Source organism: Rutilus rutilus (assembly GCF_951802725.1).
Source record: "Rutilus rutilus genome assembly, chromosome: 8".
In the NCBI taxonomy this organism is placed as follows: Eukaryota; Metazoa; Chordata; class Actinopteri; order Cypriniformes; family Leuciscidae; genus Rutilus; species Rutilus rutilus.
This window is the reverse complement of record NC_140222.1, coordinates 23,669,153-23,684,660: the sequence shown is the minus strand read 5'-3', so window position 1 is coordinate 23,684,660 and position 15,508 is coordinate 23,669,153. Positions and strand designations below refer to the sequence as shown.

The 15,508-nt window shown below is 35.1% G+C and overlaps 1 long non-coding RNA gene across 1 annotated transcript in view; it reads left to right on the top strand.

Moving 5' to 3' along the window:
• The first annotated feature begins 2,006 nt into the window (after positions 1-2,006).
• LOC311294576 overlaps positions 2,007-15,508 on the top strand; it is a 45,021-nt gene continuing 31,519 nt past the window's right edge. The window contains exon 1 of the long non-coding RNA XR_014628079.1: positions 2,007-2,293. This is a non-coding gene — a long non-coding RNA (uncharacterized lncRNA). The remainder of the gene's footprint in view (positions 2,294-15,508) is intronic.

Here is a 15,508-nt window from a genome sequence, read left to right as displayed (position 1 = left end):
ATTGCTTCTTTTCTCTCACAAACACACACACACATTTGATTTCCATTGCTGTTTGGAAATGCATACTATTCTTACTACTCTTATATATATATATATATATATATATATATATATATATATACGGAATATACAGTACGGTATTCAATACTTAGTATGGTAGTATTCCATTCCAAACATAGCGCCACACAAACATTTTTTCATGGCTTTTTTTTCTAAATAGCAAATTACCATACTACTTGTACTATTTCTCCAGTCTGGAAATTTCTGTATACATAAAATATCCTGCTTGACAAAATGTGTATAATGTGCACCGTTTCTCTTAATATTTTTACAATACTAGGCAGTACACAGTATATACTGCACAGTATTCAGTAAGTAGCAATCTAGTATTCATTCTGAACACAGATGATCTGCATCTTGTAAACTGAACAATTTCTTTCATTCGGCTCAATTGTAGAGGTAAATTGAGGTAAATGCTTACCTCAAGGCTGTGAAATCTTATATTATTTAGCTAAAGGACTATATCACAAAGTGTATTATATCCTTTATGTATCACCTTTATTAAAATTAATAAATAAATAAATACAGTGATTTAAATTGTACTGTCATGGCCCATCGCAAGATCATCCCTTTTCAAGCCATTTCACAGGAAGGTCACTTTGCACGGTGCATCCGCTCAATATCAATAAAAAGAAGCTCAATATATTTTCTACATGTGAAACCGTCATCCAGTAAATGGTAAAAGAGAAAATGGACCTTGTCACAAAATGGTAGCCCTTAAAGGTGAAGTTCATATGAAATCAATGTGGGCCGTGGACATGAACAGATAGGAACACACAAATCAACATGTTTATACCGGCCCTGAGTGGCCGGATCTTGCACTGTATCATGCTATAAATAAGACTGATGTAAAATTAGAATGTGTGCAGTATATATTTTAATACTTTGTTTCTCCCACCCCAAAACATTTGAGCAAAATGCAGCATTAAAAAAATAAAAAATAAAAATAATAATAATAATAATAATAATAATAATAATAATATATATATATATATATTAAAGAGTTTAAAGAGTTAGTTCACACAAAAATTTTAATTCCATCATCTTATACTCACCCTCATTTTAATCCAAACACATGCTGCACCATTTGGCACTATGACATCCTGGGAATATATTGACAAAAACTGCACAGAAGCTTCAATCTTTATTTAACATTATTTAAAATATGACTACACAGAATGTTCAAAACAGTTATTCACATGACACAGCACAAGTTCAACAAAATTACCCGAAAAAAGCTAAATATGGTACAATGACAGCGATACCAAGATAATTAGATAAGTAAGTAGGCCTACCATGGTGTTGATTGATTAATAATGGTATTAATGCCAACAAAATTGTGTAGGCTACTGAAAAAAGATTTCTTGTTCTATAAGTGTTTTGTGAAGATGTCTTTACCAGAGTTGTGCAGTAACGACCTTCTTTGTCGACGGCAGGATGCATTTACATCATAATGTATCTCTGTTTCACTGAGGGAGAAACCGCGCCAAACGATTCAATATGTGTGATGCGTCCGGTCAAATGATTCAGTGCTTTGTTGTCCGAATCATTTCTGAATCACAAAAACGATTCAGACCATGTGATTCAGACAGGCTCCTAGCAGGTTTGACTGATTCATAGCACTGTATATAAAAATATGAATCAAATGACAATAAGGGCGTAGAGAAAACATGACGGCACACGATTTGACTCTCTGTCTCTGGGGGGAAAATTATGTTTCTCTAATGTCATGGAGGTTCTTAATCGAAGACAAGCTTGATTTAGAATTTATTGTAAAAAATAAATATATTCCACTTTCCATCCAACGCTCGTGTAACTCGTTGTTCCAAACGATTCCGTCCACTAGTTAGCTGTTCGAATCATCCAAACCGAATCACTCATTTATCCCGATTCAGACCGTTTTGCTTGACAAATCACAAATTACAACTCCAAATGATAGATTGAGTGCGTGAGTTAGCTTTCAGAATCATAATGAATCTAAACCTGTTCAAACAGTTTTCCTTTGACAGATTATTTTATTATAGAGCTCAAAAATAGTAATTTATTGACGAATTGGTCGTCCAGTTTGTTTCTGAAAAGCTGAGAGGAAATGCGCGGCAAAATGTTTTTGGTTTGTAAACACTGCAATCTTCGGTAGTCAGACAAGGATTGATCAGTATTTTACTCGTGACACTGGTGACAGCCAACATTACAACATTGGCATTCAGGAAACATCAAGTTGAACGACAAGATGGTGAGTAAATGATGGGATTTTTTTTATGAGCTGACGCTGATAATTGGAGAGGTAAGAAAACTTCAGAGCATTTTGAAAGTTTGAATAAAGCCTCACGAGGTGTTTGACTATTTCTTGGTAGTGAGGACTGTGAGCATAATGTCCAAACAGGCTGTGTTGTGAAAATAGGCCTGCAGCCCCGAGCTCTGTCCCAAAGCTTGTTGCGGCAGGTGTCCGTGTGATTGATTGCATTGTTCTGTCCACATTTGTCTGATAATAGCAGTGTACTTGCTTGGGGGAAAAAGTTAAAAATATAAAGTTTGATTCCGGACTAGGGTATTGAAGGCGTCACCTTGAGATTTGAATAGCCTAAGTTTTCTCTCATGCATTGGGTAAATAAAAGAATGTCACGTGCAACTGGTCGAATTATCCTTGTCAGTAGAACGCTGGTGATGGCCATTGACATGAGGCCAAAATATTACATTTAATAGGCTACATGCCTTTATTTACAATGTTAAATGTTTCATAGTATTTTCACTTTTTTCGGTTGATGTAAAAAAAAAAAAAAAAAAAAAAGTTTCACAACTATCACACTTAACTATCTAACAGAATAAAAGAACTAACAGCGAAAAAAAAAAAATATATATATATAGGTAAAATACATATGAATGCAAATTAATTAAAGTTTTTAAGTAGCCTATATGTGTGTATATATATATATATAATTTAATTTTAAGAAAGGAAAAAAAATATATGGAATATGTTTAAAGTCTTTGCTCATTGACTGTAGACAGTGATCTTGCATAATACTGCTAATTGCTAATAATACTGCTAGCTTTAGCTATATTAGCAACCAATACCACTGAGTTTCTGCGTCTTTAGTGATTCAGGCCCTGTCACAAATGTAACCTTAATCCCTTGCGATCCTTTTCCGAGTCCACATTTTCGCTTTGACTGTTGGGTAGAAGTCTGCTGTGGAGCTTTTTTCCCCTCACAAAAGTGCGCATTTAGGGCGCATGTCGGCCGCAACGGGGGCACTCGCAATCACCCTTCTGAAACCTAAAATGACAAATGGGACACCCTACGGTCTTGTGCATGCGGCGGTTATTGTTAATTCACAATTCAAATGACATGTGCACTTTTGTGAGGTGAAAAAAAAGTGACTGAGGCCCTGTCCCAAATGGCATACTTCATGTATGAAGCTTTCAGTGTCCATGTCCCGGGAGTTGCCAGCTTATGCAACACGTGAGGTAAGTTGTAACTTACGCATGGCTGATGCAACCAGCCCCAAGGTCAAAAAGGTGGAAAAAGGAGTACCTCATCTTCAAAAAGCTTACTTCTCTTCACGTAACCCAGCGTTATAACTCTCTTCAAAAGATGAAGCAATTCAACCGTTGGGTTAAACGATCAACATGAGAAGTGTTTTGGAAAGGCAGTGAGTCTGTCTAACAGTGTTTACACATCATAGATAGCCAAATAAGGGATTGGTCTCAGTTCATCAGGGCTAGATGAGGTTTATACTGCCAAGTCTTTCTATACTGCCAGATTCTACTCACTTTCACTGTCTGCTCCCCTTTGAATGTCAGCGATCATTTACAGTTATTTATGAACGTGTCAACCTCTTAAGAAGTGACACAAGCCATAAATTGCTACTGTATTTTGTTAGCGACGGAAAAAGGTTTGTGGATGCCTGTCATGGAGATTAATTTATTTTATCGGCCCCAAAGAGGGGTTCGAATTAGTGTGGTTTGAAGTGGGGGGTGTTTGGCTCGATTTTCATGCAATCTATGTACACATGCCAATGTTATGCCTATTTTTTTTGTATTATATATATATATATATATATATATATATATATATATATATATATACACATACATATATAAATATTTTCAACATTGATGCATAATGAACGTTTCTTGTGCAGCAAATCAGCATTTAGAAGGATCATGTGTCACTAAAGACTGGAGTAATGATGCTGAAAATTCAGCTTTGCAGCACAGGAATAAATTACATTTTAAAATATATTAAAATAGAAAACAGTTAGGCTAGGCTATTTTAAATTGTAATAATATTTCACAAAAACTATATATATATATATATATATATATACAATTATTTTTATTTTTTTTGTATTTATTTTTTTTTGTATTTTTTATCAAATAAATGCAGACATGGTGAGCATAAGACTTCTTTTAAAAACATTAAAACTCTTACCGATCCCAAACTTTTGAACTGCAGTGTATATGCAAACACGTTTCTGCTTTGCATACATTAAAATTCAGAATTTTTTTGGCTATTTTGAGATCCTATTTGGATTAGAAAAAATATATACAATTCACTAAATTGTGTCACTCGGTCGCTCCCAAATGTCAATTGTTGGATGTCAACTTTGTTACACTTGACTTCTCAGATAACTGCTTTACCAAAAGAAAAAGTGAGCCGACACTGAATTCTTGAGTTTGGGGATGGTGACAGCAAGGAAAAGTGGCAAAGCGAGGGAAAACCAACAGGGATATAAGGAGGTAGTAGACAGCAGTAAGAATACTCAATGTGATAAACTGTAAAAAAAAAAGTCACAAATGAAAAGCTGTTTCATGTGTCTTATCAGAAACACACCTGCGTCAGTGACAACTGTGTGACAGCACCGCGGTGATAAATGAGTGTATTTAAATAGCAAATGAGGGATGAGACAAACACATGAAGGTCACTGGCTTACGTCTAACGCTGAACCTGGTTACCCCCATTATAATTGCTTCTCTCAGCCAACGTTTCTCATGAATATTAAGCGGGATTTAACGTAGACACTCCCCCACCCCTCCCAAAAAATCCAGCAGCAATCTTATCTCGACATCGTTTTACATCGAAACGCTTTTCCATTTGCATAGAGCAACAATGCATGAAGATAAATGACACTTTGGTCGTTGCCGAACATATATGGGTTCAACTCACAAAAGCATGTCTAGGTAACATTTCGTCTCCAAATCAAAAGGAAAGAATTGCAAGGCACAATGTTTTTTATAAATAGCATTTCTATTTTGTTTTCCCTTTTTTTGGTGTTGTAAGCATAAATAAACACATTATAATTCCCATTATGCTCAATGGTGATTCTTATTGCTGTGATTACTATAATTGTTCATGTATTATAAATAGAAATACTTAAATATAATTTGTTACTTTTTTAACATTCCTATACTCATAACTTGGAGGATATATATATATATATACAGTGCAATGCATAAGTGAATACACCCATGCTAAAGTTGACTAAAAAGAGGAATAAAAAATCATATTTTGGAAATTGAACTTAATGCCTTAATTTAAAAAATTAGGAAAAATCCAACCTTTAAGGACACCAATTTTCTTTGTGAATGAATAATGTATCGTAAATAAATAAATGTTCTTCCTTAAAATACATGGTGCATAAGTGTGTACACCCCTATGTTAAATTCCCATAGAGGCAGGCAGATTTTTATTTTTAAGTATTTAAAAAAAAAAAAATGTTAGGATACTATGCATCCTGATAAAGTTCCCTTGGCCTTTGGAATTAAAATAGCCCCACATCATCACATAGCCTTCACCATACTTAGAGATTGGCATGGGGTACTTTCCATAAGATCATCTCTCAATGCAAATCAAACTAGCTTTTAGGCTAACTGAAATAAAACCATGCCAATCTCTAGGTATGGTGAAGGCTATGTGATGATGTGGGGCTATTTTAATTCCAAAGGCCAAGGGAACTTTATCAGGATGCATAGTATACTAAAAAAAAATTAAAAAAAATACTTAAAAATAAAAATCTGCCTGCCTCTATGGGAATTTAACATAGGGGTGTACTCACTTATGCACCATGTATTTTAAGGAAGAACATTTATTTATTTACGATACATTATTCATTCACAAAGAAAATTGGTGTCCTTAAAGGTTGGATTTTTCCTAATTTTTTAAATTAAGGCATTAAGTTCAATTTCCAAAATATGATTTTTTATTCCTCTTTTTAGTCAACTTTAGCATGGGTGTATTCACTTATGCATAGCACTGTATATATATATATATATAGTACCAGTCAAAAGTTTGGAAACATTACTATTTTTAATGTTTTTGAAAGAAGTCTCTTATGCTCATCAAGCCTGCAGTTAAAAAAAAAAAAAAACTGTAATATTATGAAATATTATTACAATTTAAAATAATGGTTCTCTTTTTTAATATACTTTAAAATGTAATTTATTTTTGTGATGCAAAGCTGAATTTTCATCAGCTGATTTATGATCAATGTTGGAAACAGTTGTGCTGCTTAATATTTTTTTTATAACCTGAGATACTTTTTTCAGGATTATTTGATGAATAAAAAGTTAAAAAGAACTGTATTTATTTAGAATAGAAATCTTTTGTAACAATATGCACTACCGTTCAAAAGAACCCCTTTTTTTAAGAAATTAGTACTTTAATTCAACAAGGATGCGTTAAATTGATAAAAGGTGATGGTAACGATTTATATTGTTAGAAATGTTTTTATTTTGAATAAATGCTGTTTTTATGAATAAATGCTGTTAACGTTTTACTCATCAATGAATCCTGAAAAAAGTATTCCAAAAAAATATATTAAACAGCACAACTGTTTCCATCATTGATAATAACTGAGTATCAAATCATCATATTAGAATGATTTCTGAAGGATCATAAGACACCAAAGACTGGAGTACTTGCTGATGAAAATTCAGCTTTGCATCACAAAAATAAATTACATTTTAAAATATATTAAAAAAGAGAACCATTATTTTAAATTGTAATAATATTTCATAATATTATTTTTTTCTCTTTTTTTTTTTTTTTACTGCAGGCTTGATGAGCATAAGAGACTTCTTTCAAAAACATTAAAAATAGTAATGTTTCCAAACTTTTGACTGGTACTGTATATACAGTATATGAAGAGTTCAGATGCAAAAGCCTCTAAGTGCCATCTGAAATTTTCTTCTAGAATTATCATTTTTATCAAGCTTGTATATTTAAATTCAGTAATTTCACTTAAATGGCTATGAAAATTACCTATTAATTGCCATTTAAGTGAAATTACTGACCTTAAATATACAAGCTTGAAAAAATTTCAGATGGCACTTAGAGGCTTTTGCATCTGAACTCTTCATACTGTATATATATATACATATATAAAGCTAAATATTGTAGCTTTTTCTGGTGGTGAAATAGGTTAATATTGAGTTGAATTTGTGAGTCGTGGGTTACACATATATTTCATAATAAATCTATTAGGGCTGTCCCTGATTCCTCTATTATTATCCAAAGTTAAATGAATAATTTCACCAGTATTTAATTTGCTTGGCTGTTCAAGCAGTGTTAGTTGCGTGAATCCTTTTTTAAAATGCTACTCTCAGATAGATCAGTGCATAAACTTGTTCAAGGACCGCTTCAGAGACAGAAACATCACCTGTGTCTCCTGTAATCAATGAAAGAAAAATCATTTTTCATGGAACACGACTCAGCCATTAATTTGCACGTCAGGGTCAAGATCTCAACTCGGAAGGCATTGATGGAAGGTATAAGAAAACAAGTGGCTTTTTAGTATGTTCAGTACATCAATATTAGACCCAGACTGAAAACACGTTTGATTTCTGCCACACTCTAGAATATAAAACTCAGCTCAGGATGTACAGACCAGCTTGGAGGCAAAAACCTTAGAAATACGCCAATGGCATGTAGCTGCCATGACCAGGCCTTCGTTAAAACTGCAACACGTTCCAGTAGTAACACAGACAGACAGGAAGAAAGGGGGGCAGGCAAGAAAACATTGTTGGAACATCTGACGTTCTGTGGGGAATTCTGAATAAAACAACATACAGTAACACAACATTTCAAGACCACCAACAAGCTAGCAAAACACATACACCCAAAGAAGCAAAAGAAATTTCAGCTAATGCCAAGTTTGTGTCTCCAATTTTAGTTGAAATGTTTGTTATGTGATGATCTTTAAAAACTTGAAGTCTTGAAAAAGCCATAGACAGTGTTGCCAGATTGGGCGGGTTCCCGCCCAATTGGGCGGTTTTGAATTTGATTGTGCGGGTAAAAAAGGTTTTGGGCGGGTGGACAAAATTTGGGCTGGTTTGGGGTCAGTTCGGCGGTTTTCAAACATCTACATTTTAAAGTCTAATTGATTAAAAAACTAAACTAAAGTGTGCATGTAGTCCATAAAATCAGTCATCATGACATTACTGTACACACACGCGCGCCCATGCAGAGTCAGCTGGCGTTAGTGTTGACATCACCAACGAGCACGCACTTTTAGCCAATCAGTGATCAGCTGGCAGATGCGATTGAGCGCGATAAGTTGTAGCTGTATATTCAAGTGATCGCCCTATGCCAAAGTGATAGGCTAGCTATAGCCTACTAAACAGTAAGTTTTATCTACACAGTTAAGAGTAAGATAGTGAGCAACTCTAAAAACGTACACCTGGTGGGAGATAGATGGTGAATATAACTCTGAGGAGAGCACAGTTGAATGACTTGAAATTAAATGAAATATGGGACGTGAAATATGTCCATGGCCATGTGCACACTAACCTAACCTTACCAGAGACATCGGCAACTTTTACACCGTCCAGATTGCACTATACTCGACCCTGACAGCTGCTGAAAAAGGTTTGAATCAACGATGAATGAGTTTGACTGCTAAATTCTGCGTTATGTTCTGCAATGTGTACTTCCGAGGGTTAAAGTAATCGGTTCATTTTTTGATTGCCGTTTTGACAGTGTCCATCTGGACATTTTAGTCATATTGGCTAATTCTCCTTTATTATTGCCCTGTTTTGATCTGTTTTCCTGGAATTTTTATTTTTTATTTTATTTTATCATTGTTATTTTGTTTTAAAGAGATACAAATTGTGGTTATCAACCTTGAATGACATGGTAATGAATTTATATCATATTATTTTGGCGGCAGTAAAATTTTGGGCGGTTTTTTCTTGTAGTGGGCGGGTTTTGGTGAGCTTTTGGGCTGGAAATCACCGTCCCAATCTGGCAACACTGGCCATAGACTTTATATTGGGTTCTTAACCCCCATGCTGTATGGTGTTGGCATATGGCAACATACTCTGTGTTCATTTCCTTGCCACTGTCTCTTTAAGAAAACATTCTCGTGTTTTTTGTTGGAATGAGAAGACCTTAGTTTAGCCAATGATGTGCTTTGGTTAAGTCACATGACATGCAGTTGTTTTCTGTGGCGCGATTTTTTTTGACAGACTGCCGTCTCTTGTCGGTAGTTGCTGAAAACAAACTAAAACATCAGCCCATTTCACATACACCAAAAAATCGGAAACATCACCGCAGGTAAGTTATGATGACAATATTCACCACTCAGGAAATTTGAGTTTTTATGAAATAATTTTTTGGTAAATCGATCAAATGTCCTGTGCAATAGTGGAATGACATTATTGCAATAGTTTGGCTAGCTAGAAAGGTCAGCTGCAATGAATCTGTTAAGCTGTAACAATAACAACATTAATGCTAGTGATATAATGTTGATTAGTCATATGTTAAGGACTGCCAAGGCATTTTTATTATGGAAAAAATGTTGTTGCCATATGGCAACATAGCATAAAGTACCTTAAAACAATATTTTTTCCTTCTTTTTTTTTTTACAGCACTTCCAAGTTAAGCCATTCTAAGAAAAGATTCTCTATCATAATGCGTGCGGTAGAGGGTTAATCATTCATTTCTGCTGCGTTTCAAATGCCTTTTAAAGTGGTACTTATTTTTGACCACCTGGAAAGAACTGGATTGTGAAATGTGGGCATTAAAATAGAAGGACTTGGTAAAGTCATTCGAAGACAAAAGTCGTTTTAGACTTAGTCGCAATTTTAATTTTTATTTGATTGCTGAAGTTTTACTTGAGCTCAACTTTACTTTTTTAAGGGGCAATTTATATGCATTTGAAGCATTCAAGTCAAGCCTTTTTTTTTGTGATAAGCCTCAAACCATTTTTTGACTCCTAATTTTGGATTATTGGTAAATTGCAGCAGCAGGATTTGTTAAAGTGAAGCGCTAAACCACTCCTCACCTTCTCAAGGTTGGCGTTTCAACATGAAAGCAGAAACGTTAGGAAGAAACCGCCATTGCTTTGCTCTTGATTGACACTTCCCTTTGAAAACCTAAATATCAACAGCTGCATTCAAATGCCTTTTTGTGCATATTGACCTCATACACCTGGGTAGAAAACTGTAAAATGACATCTTTTTTTACGATGAGATGCAAGGACAAATGAGACTATTGGCGTGCAAACAGGCAGCAAGCAACCCCTAAACTCATTCCTGATTTAGAGGTGCGACTGCCCCCGTCATTTAGGCTATAAAGAGATGTGTAAAAGTCAAACGCATTTCTTAAAGTAGCGGCATTTTAACAGCATCCATTATTCATTTGACTGCTTTAAATTATTAATCTATTCATAAGGAGACTCAATTATACTCTGAAAACAGAAGCTGAGCCAATTCACGGTTTTCTTTTTTAAGAGATGACCTACATTAAAAAGCGTTCATGTTCTTATTATTTTATCTTTGTAGTATAACGCTATTCACCGCATTCATAATGCATCTCTCATAATGAAAATACAGACATGTCTTAAGCAGATGGAAGAAAATGCATTTCTTAGAGGCTGCATACCGTGTAGGCATTTTCAAAGAAATAACATGAATGCGTTTCGCTTTAACATGCTATTCTTTTGGCGTTTGTGACTATTATCATTAATTTAAGATGTTTTTCTTTGCTTCGATGTGCAAGAGTCATCTATGATTCATACTTCACAGATGAACATCGTATGGCTCTGCTGTATAGTTTGCCTCATTCAACACTAGAAATGAAAACATTCACAGGGCATTTATATTTGCAATTTTTCATTATAAAAATATATGATACTTTCAATGCATAAAGTCAAATCTGCTGCTGACCATTTGGTCTGAATAATGAATATTCACATTTTCGGAACCCAATCAACTCAACAGCGTTATCAAAAATACATGAGAACGTATCTTCCAAAGAGTGGCTTGCTAAATCAGCTTATGTATTTTGATTATCTGATTTCCCAAATTGATGTTAGATTTAATGCAATGCGCATTAAGTGCATTAACTGTACATGTTAAGTGCCTTACTGTAATGAAGTTGGCATACTTTTCATGTCCTACTAAAACTGATTTTATCAATATTATGTGTGCGAATTGATTTCTACAATTTGTAGAAGTTTAACTTGTGATGTTTCTGTTCTCTGGCCTGGTAATTTAAATAATCGTATGTTTAATATTGATTTAGGGGTGTTTATTTGGTAGTACTTTAATGATTTTTGTGAACTAACAATAACCTTCTTTTTTTTCAGCATTTATTAATATGTTTACTGATAAAAATAAATGGTTAATTCATTCATGTGAAATTGAGATTAATAAAGGTTGTAAACGTATTGTTGAATAAATGCATTATAAAAGTACCTGTTAAAAGGTCAGTTCACTCAAAATTTAAATAACCTTGACATTTACTCACCCTCAAGCCATCCTAGATGTATATGACTTTCTTCTTTCAGCCAAACACAATCGGAGTTATATAAAAAAATACTTTTTTTTTTTACAAGCTTTATAATGGGAGTGAAGCCCACAAATGTCCATCCGTCATTTGTTACACAATATCTACAATCAAATATTACTTCACAACTAATTTTTTTGGGTGGTTACTGGGGCATTCTCCATTGAACATGCATAAGTCTGAAGACGAGACTTTTCTTATTGACTTTTTATTTTATTTATTTTATTAGGACCTTACTGAACTGATAATGCTAAACCTATTATGCAAATTGGCAAAGTTGGTCTTTTGAAGAATAGAGCATATTTCAAAATTCATTTGGCTCTGCTGATTAAGGAATTATAGCTGTGGTTTTTGAGGGAGGAGGTTTTCGGCCCAGTGAACACCACAGTCTGTTAATGGTGAACAATGTAGTGTTTTAAGAGTAATTTCACAGATCTGCTCTCTGAAGCATTGAGAGCGGTAACTAGGTCTGAACCTTTTACTCCGTCTGGCCTGTGAAAGTTAAAAAGCTGTAATAAAATTAATCAAGCAATCGTTACCTTGATGATAACCTTTCTTTGATATTTCAGCCAGCCCATTGGAATATGGTAATATTAATAATTTCAGTGTTTGATTTTTTTTATATAAATTTTTTTTTTAAGTTATATTTGGGCTTTTTTGCCTTTATTTAGATAGGACAGTAGAAGGACAGATAGGAAATCACGGGAAAGGAGAGAAGGGAATCGGATTGGGAAAGGACCTCAAGCCGGGACTCGAACTCGGGTCGCCCGAAGTGCAACTGTTACTGCACCATATGTCGGAGCACTCAAACGTGTTTGATTTTTTTTTGTTGTTGTTGTTTTTTTTTTTGTTTTTTTAAGTACTAATTCAGATATTGTGTTGGATCACCACATCCAATGTAAATCCAGTGTAAAAAAAAAAAAAGTGTACAGAGTAAAACTGGTTTATAATCACTGTTTTGTTGTCAGGCAGTAAAACTTATAAAATATTTAACATTTCAAATTGGAACATTTATTTTTAGGAGGGAAGGGTACGTTGAATCTAAAAACATTTAGCGTCTTGTCAGTTTTGGATGTGCTGTGACAAATCCAAGCGTAAAATAAGACCTGACATGAGTGTGTTTACAGCGTGTGAATCGGGATAAATGATCTTCCACTTGAGACTTTATAACAAATATTCTGGTTTATGTAGAGATGTCCATCATTCCCTAGAGAGTTTGATATGTATTTTATGTAGTGCTTGATCAAATAGACTTCATGTCTTTGAGCGTGTTGCTTTCATCTCTGCTGGAGTCCTGATCATCAGAAATTCACACTGAGACTCTCTCGTTCTTTGGTTTCACGCCATCGTGTTTGTTTCTTTATGTATAAAGTTTAGCTTTGGCCCCACGGTCTTGTAGTAATTCGATCTTGGTGCAGAGACAGAAAGAAATAGAGAGATGAAGTTTGAGACTGGTAGCTAATTCCCAGGAGGCCGTTGTGCCCCACGTCGCAGCCACAGTGTCGCCAAACCTCTCTCTGACATTTGAGACCTCACTGCACTCGCTTACAGGTCTACATCTACACACACTTCATACACATACGCCTACAGTAAACCAAGCAGAACAGTTATTAAATAGACTTTTACATTTTCTAAAGAACTTGAGTGCTGCTTGCATTTACGAAAACCACAGTTCAAGCCAAGGGTCCAAGTCAATAGGGCCGACCTTCAAATCTCAATGACATTCTGATCTCTAGATATTGCTCCCTCATTCAATGGAAGTCTATTGTTTTTTTTTCGTCAGGTGAAAGTCTTAAAGTCCAACTGAAATCAAAATTGACCCTATTTACTTTGTTAGCGCATATTACTAGTCTTGTGGTGAACAATTAATCCGTGCAAGTTAATACACAGAAAAAAATAGTTTGCCGTCGTAATCTTTAATCAAAGTCTGAAAAGTTGCTTCCGGTCTGGAATGGCGTTCCTTCTCTGATGACGTAGGTTTGACAGCTTGGTTTGGAAAACGCTTAACCACTCCCCTCAAACCGTTAGTCTGTAATGAGCGAGAGATGGAGAGGAGGAGCGCTAGAGTAAAACCCTGCCCTCTGTTCAATATTCCTTTTCACTGGGAAATACGTCACAACACTGGAGAAAAGTCGTTTGCAACTTCCGGTTCACGCGGACTTTAATTCCGATTACTTATAAAAGAAGATAAAATAAAAATGTATACTTCATTCATTCACTTCATTCACCTACACTTTCCACGTTCATTAATTCCTAAAAATAAAAAATAACCTACAAATTTATTTCACAAAAATGGTTGATACACAAGTACCATCCAACTTTACTTGACGTACACATACATTGTAAGAATATCACCAACACTGATGAATAAACAACATAAGATAAGGCTATTAAATAGCAGTCCCAAACTAGTTTTTGTTAATACAATACAGTTGGTATGAGCCTCCAGTCTAGGGATGGCGAAAACTAAAAAAATTCTTGACCGACCACCGAGCCTCATTAGCCGGTTGAAACCGGTTAACCGATTAGTTTAAAATATCTCTATTTGAAATAACAGCCATTTCGAGCCGCGCCTGCAATTTCGCAACTCTGTCGCATCTCTCTGCCGCATCTCTCACGTCACTTTTTTTTAAATCCCCTACAGTGCGAAACATGAGTCCCGCAAACGCGGCGCCGAGGAGCTTGTATGTAATCGGAGGACAAATGGCTCCTTAGTTTCGAAATGGTTTGGGTACAAGGTGATCGCTTTGAAAATAAAGGCGTTTGTCTAGCGTTGGAAGCTAATTTGAAACATTGCCGCGGCAAATTTAAGAAAATGACAGCTCCGAAGAGATGCCGCTTTAGTTTTAGGTAGTGCTAACAATAATAAAGAAAGATGATGATCATCATCACCTTATCTGTTACCACTGAAATCAAGCACTGTATCACACAAGTTGCAACTTACATCTGTGTCATTCTTTTTGGTGAAATGGTCCCACACACTACTTTTCTTTGCACGCTTCATCCTGTCGTCTGCCCTGGCTCTAACCTTGAGTGTTTTAGCCTGTAGCCTTGTGAGCGCGCGCGAACCCAAATGCTGTGACTTCACGCCAAATGTTTTTATTGGTTTATTAAGTACAAACAGGCGAGTTATGAAAAATTGAGTGTGAGGGATTTGTTCACTTCACACAAAAAGATCTTGGAATGAGATGGCTAACTGTAGTAGCGTTTAGTCCACTGTCTATAATAGCCTAATTTAGAGATCGCTTTTTTTTTTTTAACCGACTACCGACAACTTTTATCGGTTAACGTTGATACGGTCAACCATCGGTCAAACGGTCATCGGTTAACATCCCTACTCCAGTCATTAAAAAATATCTAATATAACACAAAATGAAAATTAAGCGGTATTTTGGGGTTGCGGAAACAACAGTTACCATGGTAAATCCACAATACTAACATGACCTGTTAATTAATCATACGTAAACGGCTCCTGGTGAATAGAATGAACATCAACCAAGTTACAAGTTATGTAATTTATTGGAACTTTTTGGTAATATGACTTACGAGTTGACAACGTAACTACGACGTTGCATGCTCATTTATTTTGTTCTTTATATATAGTGAAGTGATACACAGCGTGCTTGCAATTGAAGAGTACGCACGACAAGCATAGTATATGTT